Here is a 6709-nt window from a genome sequence, read left to right as displayed (position 1 = left end):
TGCTAAATACGTATCTGGACATTAAGTGGACATTCATATTTTTTACCTTATCATTTTCATTTTTTTTATATCTGTTTAATAGTTTCATTCTCTCCGATACAAACTTGAATTTTAGAGATACACTTCCATTTAACGTAATGACGAATTTTATTTTACAAATACCTATACAGGGTCCAGCATAATAGTGCGTCGGGCGTCTGTAGCTCCTAGAATAAGAAAACTTGAATTTTTATGCAAGCCCAAGTATGTATTAAGCATTTCCTCACGACTAGTGTACCCATGTAATTGATATACAGGGTATACACGGTGCGTCGGGCATCTATACAGAGTTTCTAAGTTAATTATTAAGGCGGACTCGTTTACTTGTACAAATATATGTCATTGGCATATACTTGCCATGTCGTGTGAGCGGTTTACTTGTGAAATTATTTGTCACTGGGAAAATTTCGAAAAATTGCTTCTTAGTGCTAAATTACCTTATATAAGGAACGTCTGCGAACAATTTTATACTTCTAAAACCGATTTTAACAAATTTTTGTACATATTTTCATCCCTTATTTCTTAAGGGATGAATGCCCAAAATTCGCTCCTGAGTATAACTTTCATCACTTGATGAACCTCTGTGCAAATTTTCATACTTCTAGGACAGATTTTTTTTCAGAACGTTCACCCTTCATTTCACCCCCTTAGAGGGAAAATTTCCTAAAATTGCATCTTAGTGCTAAATTAAGTTACATAAGGAACGTCTACGCAGAATTTCATACTTCTAAAACCGATTTTAACAAATTTTTATACCAATTTTCATCCCTTATTTCTTAGGGAATGAATGTCCAAAATTCGCTTCTGAGTACTCACTTTCGTCACTTAATTAACAATTTCAAAATTTCAAACTCCTCGGACTAATTTTAAAAAAGTATGCAAAATTTCACCCCCAGTTTCACCCCTTAGAAGAATTTCCTAAAATCACTTTGTATAATCGAACTGTTAAGTTACGCTACTTAAGGCACCTCTGGCAAGTGTGATTTATTATAATTCACTGTTATCAACTGTTATATTTCACTCTGTTACAAAATGGGCACCATATTCCTTCAGCTAGGAAGTTGAAGTTGATTTATTATTAAGTGGTCGTGGACAAACTCTGTTTTTTTTTTCTCAGGTGAGATTTGGACAGGCGATGACAAAAAAAAGCAGATGACGTCCATACTAATCCATTTATTTCACTAAAAAAAGTTTCTAATATTTTTTAAGTTAAGATGGGTTTATATATAAATTCGTCGTCCGTCATCTCTTGTTGTTTTTAACCAATTCTATTGGTTTATTTCCAAACTGACAGTTCATATTTCAATATTATTGGTTTGACGGAATGATGAACGACAAAGGGACGCCGATGCGTATGAACTCGACTTAAGATTTTTGAGAATTGTCAAACTCCTGCCAAATTATAGGTTATAATTGTGTGTCAAATTATGTCAACTAGAAATGATAAATATTTTGCATTCTGCATTTTGGACTGTGTTATTAAGTAGAGAAAAACTCGAGGGAAAATTAAGTGTTGACCTAAACCATAGGTGTTAACTATAATATTCTTTGACCATAGTTTTATTCCGTGCCCAGAGCCCGCCAGAGACACAGTTTGCCAGATACTATGGCCAGAGAGTTGTATAGTCTGTCCAACGAGAAGATCCTTGACAGTGATAGATGTGTCTGTCATTTTAATTTCAAAGTTGTTTATTTTATTTTACAAAGAAATAAGTTGGTACAACTGGAACGCATAGCAGGATATATTTAAAATTTGATTGACAAGATGACAAGTGATTGCTTAAAAATATTGTGAAAAAACTGTATAAAACTGAAAAAATGTAATCGAGTTATTTTATTTAATAAAAACGGTATGTGTTAATACAAAACAAACAAGAACAAGACTCTACATACCAAAAAAATATAAAAAAGAAATATTATTTTCTTTCAAGCTTTATGAAACTACCCGCATTTATGATTATATTTATCAATATGACATATGTACCAATACAAATTTGTAATATTCCACAGGAATAAATAAAACAACATAGGTAAATAAAACTATGGTTCCTAACTATGTTTTTTCACTGATTTCCAATGGTGGTTATGCTAACTTAATATTAACTTAGCACAACCATTGATTTAACATACTTAGCGAAGAGCGGCAAATTTTTCGTTTTCACGGCTAATTTACGGCAATTATTCCACATAGTTTCATACATTTTTTTAAAGTGGTTGTGCTAACTTAACACACGTATAACAAACTTGTTATAAAGTCTCATTGCCATTTATTTTTAACTGAAAAAAAAACAAATGGTGTCTATCGGACCCCAGAACGCCATAAGTGGTATAAAATTTCACTACGCCCGCCATTTGAGGGTTAAATAAATGCCCTATAATTTGTTTTTTGTGGATATTTTACCTCTAGAATACCATACGATAAAAAAGGCGTCAAAGACCGTTATAGTCAGGGGCGGATCGTGAATTTGTGGGGCCCTGGGCTGAAACTACTTAGGGGCCTACATAAGTACTCAACTAATAGCCATATCAAAAAACTGTTTCTATGATGATATATTATTATTCTTCTTCTTTACGTGCCGTCTCTTTCGTGGAGGTTTGCGATCACATTGACAAAATCTTCACGATTCTCGGCTTTCCTTATAAGTTCTTCAAAAGTTAGGTAAGTCCAGTTTCTGATGTTTCTCAACCAAGATAGTTTCTTCCTGCCGAGACCTCTCTTTCCTTCAATCTTACCCTTAACTATCAATTGTAAGAATTGGTATTTTTCATTTCTCAATATATGCCCTAAGTATGATGTTTTTCTTATTTTTATTATATTGAGCAATTATCTTTCTCTGCCTATTCTGCTGTAGACTTCGGTATTTGTGATATGTGGATTTAAGTAACATAAATGTTACTTAAATCTACGCAAGTATTAGTTGTACAAAAGGCGACCTTATTGCTGTGGTAGCAATCTCTTCCAGGCAAACTTTGGGTGAGAGAGAAACCGAAATAGTGATATTTTATAAGAATATAAAAAAACAATAAAACAATTTTATTTATTTACTTATTATGAATTAGTAAAATAAATTGATAGGTTGTAGTCACAGAAATTGACAGTTATTTGGTCATCACATTCCAAGTCTTTTGTTAGATCACAATTTATGGAAAGAAGTGATAAATTATTTAGTCGATGGTTCGACATTGTTGTCCTATATTTATTTTCTACATAGGACATCTTGGAGAAGGAGCGTTCTGCTTCACAGCTAGTGATTGGCAATGTTAAAAAAATCTTTAAAATGGTATAGCAGTTAGGGAACACGTTAATAAGTTTATTTTCATACATGAGCATAAAAATGTCACTGCAAGAGGTGTAAGACTCAGACATAGATTGGAGTAAGTACGATTTTAATTGAATGCACTCATTCACTAAATGCTCGTCTACGTCATCGGGATAGTAATCAATAATATGACGTGCAATTTCCAAATCTATGTTTTCGATATTTTTGTCTTGCAAATCCATTAAAAATTTGAATTTTTTGCTATATGTCTCATAGACTTGTCTCCTTTTATTTAAATCCATAATCAGCTTATCCAACGCAACTTTTAACGTGTCTCTTTAAATCTTTCTGCGCCGTATACTGAGAATTCACCTGTAGACTTATCTGAAAATTTTGGGATAATGCGTCTCTTGTTTATGTAATTGTAGTCTATTATTACACTAGTACTTAATTTTTTAGCTTTTTCGTCGTATTCCTGTAACATTTGATCTGATTGATGTCGTATGTTGCTCACAAAGTCTTTTAAAGAAACAATTAACTTGTTGCCTTCACAAATGTCTAAACCAGGGCTCTGTATTTTTTTATTAACTAAATGAAATCTCTCCAAAACTTCTTCCCAAAAGATAATCAAAATTGCAGTCTCGAGTTTCGCCATTTTATTGAATAAATTTCGTGCCTCTTTCCGGAAATCAACTTTCTCAACCTCATTTTCGCTGAAACTTTTGAAAATTTTCATAATGTCATCATAATTATTTTTTAAGGCTTTGACAGCATCATAGTGGCGAGGCCATCTTGTCTGGCTTAAACTTTTAACCTGAATTTTAATTTTATTTCACGATTCAACAGTTCCCACCTATGGGTCTATTGTTTTTCGCGGGGCCCTGGGCTGCAGCCCAAACAGCCCGTAGGTAGATCCGGCCCTGGTTATAGTTATAATCTGCTAAAAACACTACGAATAATTTTATTACGGTGGGAGTTTTTAGTAGAGATCCCACCCCCTGATCAGAAGCATCTTTCTCTCAAACAAAATCGAAGAAATTTTCTGAATTTTCGTGGCATTTTATTATAGTCTGCATGCCGGGCCGACAAACTTACTTGGCTATCGGAAAAAAGGAATACGGTTTCCCTTTTTTGCAGGCCGGCGCTCAACATCAGTTTTTTCACGTCCTCTCGCCAGTCGTAGTTGGAGTAGGTTTTCGTTAATTCGATTTGAAAACATGTATATTCCGATATGAAAGCGGACAGTCTCGTCAAACTTTGTCTCCCTAAAGGAAAGTATATGTTAAAAATAAATCCGAATAAATACAGACACTCTCAATGAAACAGACATAAATCTAAAAAGTGGAGAATGCTATTAGGGAAAGGAAACGATAGAAAACGTCTCTTTTATTAAAATAAAAAGTCGGGATTTTGTATTGAATTGTGTGGTACTACGTACCGGTGCACGGTGTAAGAATAGGATTTTACATTTTTGATAACAACTCTACAGGGTTCGGCAATAGTGCGTCGTGCATCTGTAGCTCCTATAACAAAAAACTTAGTAATTTTACATAAGTGCAGAGCAAAAGTATCATTACATGTATGAGGATGTATTTCAGGAAAATATTTTGACTTCCTAAGGTGGTTCCTCAAAAAACTGTGAGTGGATCGGGATGATTTTTTTTAAATGGGACACCCTATATATTATTTCATTTTTGCCTTCCTTTCAGACCATTTTGCATAATTCTAAGATATAAGTAAATATATTTTGAGAGTTTCAGAGATATTAATAAATAAATGAAAAATATATATTTTTCAGCTTTTCTTGAAAATAATTTTAAAAATACAAGAACTTGTTTTGGAATCAAAACTATAATTGATATTTACTTTAGATAGTCTGTACTTACTTTGCTATAAATATGGTAATCGCAAATCATACAGTATGTTCAAAATTCTAAATAAAAACACTACATCATCACATACACCAAAACACTTTTATTTTACACTGGACGCGCGTTTCGCTAACCATGTTAGCATCATCAGCAGATGATTATAAACTAAAATACAATCTACAATTGGAGCGTTTATATACTCGCTCAGTGGGCCCCGAGTGGGCGTGGCAAAATCTAGCCAACCGAGTCCGAGCCAACTGAGCGTAACAGTTAGATTTCCGCCACTAGAGTAGTAGGAACAAAGAACTTGAAGGAATTGGACCGTTGACTCTGTTCATACTATCTTTACATTTATTAATTCTGATGCTTTCATATGCATCTAATTGCCTGTAATTTGAGATTTGTTTAATTAATTTTAAATTATTAAGATCTAAATGTTCTTTAAATCTAGTTAATATCGATCTTCTAGTTTGCCGAACATATTTCTGATTACAATCTTTACAAGAAATTTCATAAATACCCGACCTTTCTAGTGGAGGTGTTTTATCTTTTGGATTACCTAATAATTGTTGTAATTTATTATTAGCACTATACACAAGGTTTAATTATTAGCACTATACAAGTATTATTAGCACTATACACCAAACCAAACACCATGTATTTTATTTTTTCAATAGATGAAGAATTAAAAAATGAACATTTCTTATATTGAGAGTATTTACAAATTTTTAACGGTTTCAGAGATATGCATCATTCATATGGCATTTTCCATAGTAAATTTTTATTAAAGCCACCCAATGCTTTTTGCCTTGTATTTTACCGTTGAAAATGCCATATGAAATAATACTGCGTATATCTGCGAAACCATTAAAAATTTTGAAATATTTTAAATACAAAAAATGTTTATTTTTTAATTCTTCATCTAATAAAAAAATAATATACAGTGTGTTCCATTTAAAAAAAAAACAAGAAAAATTATTTTATATTTTAGAAAGTTTGGCGTAGAATTTTGAACACCCTGTATGATTTAAGATTTCGATATTTGTAACAAAGTAAGTATAGACTAACTAAAGTAAATACCTAGTATAGTTTTGATTTCAGGCCTGTTCCTGTATTTGTAATAATTCTTTTAAGGAAGGTTGAAAAATATAGTATATTTTTCATTTATTAATATCTTTGAAACTATCAAAATATATTTACTTATATCTTAGGATTATATCAAGTGATCTCAAAGGAAGCCAAAAATGCAACAACATACAGGGTATTCCATTTAAAAAAAATCATCCCGATCGATCCACTCACACTTTTTTGAGCCACCCTATAGAAGTTAAAATATTTTCCTGAAGTACATCCTAGTACATACTTTATGCTTTAGGTTTGTACTAAAATTCCCAAGTTTTTTTTTTATTCTATGACAGACGCCGAGGGCACTATTAACTCGACCCTGTAGCTTTTTACACTGGCCCGGCACGGAAATTTTCCCCACTGTGAGATGAAATAAAATAAAAATAAATAACTAGAATCCTCCAGCGCACAAAA

The sequence above is a fragment of the Sitophilus oryzae genome, unplaced genomic scaffold, assembly GCF_002938485.1.
Source record: "Sitophilus oryzae breed Bouriz unplaced genomic scaffold, Soryzae_2.0 scaffold_1441_pilon_pilon, whole genome shotgun sequence".
Lineage (NCBI taxonomy): Eukaryota > Metazoa > Arthropoda > Insecta > Coleoptera > Curculionidae > Sitophilus > Sitophilus oryzae.
The sequence above is the reverse complement of the archived record's forward strand: the minus strand, read 5'-3'. Positions refer to the sequence as shown.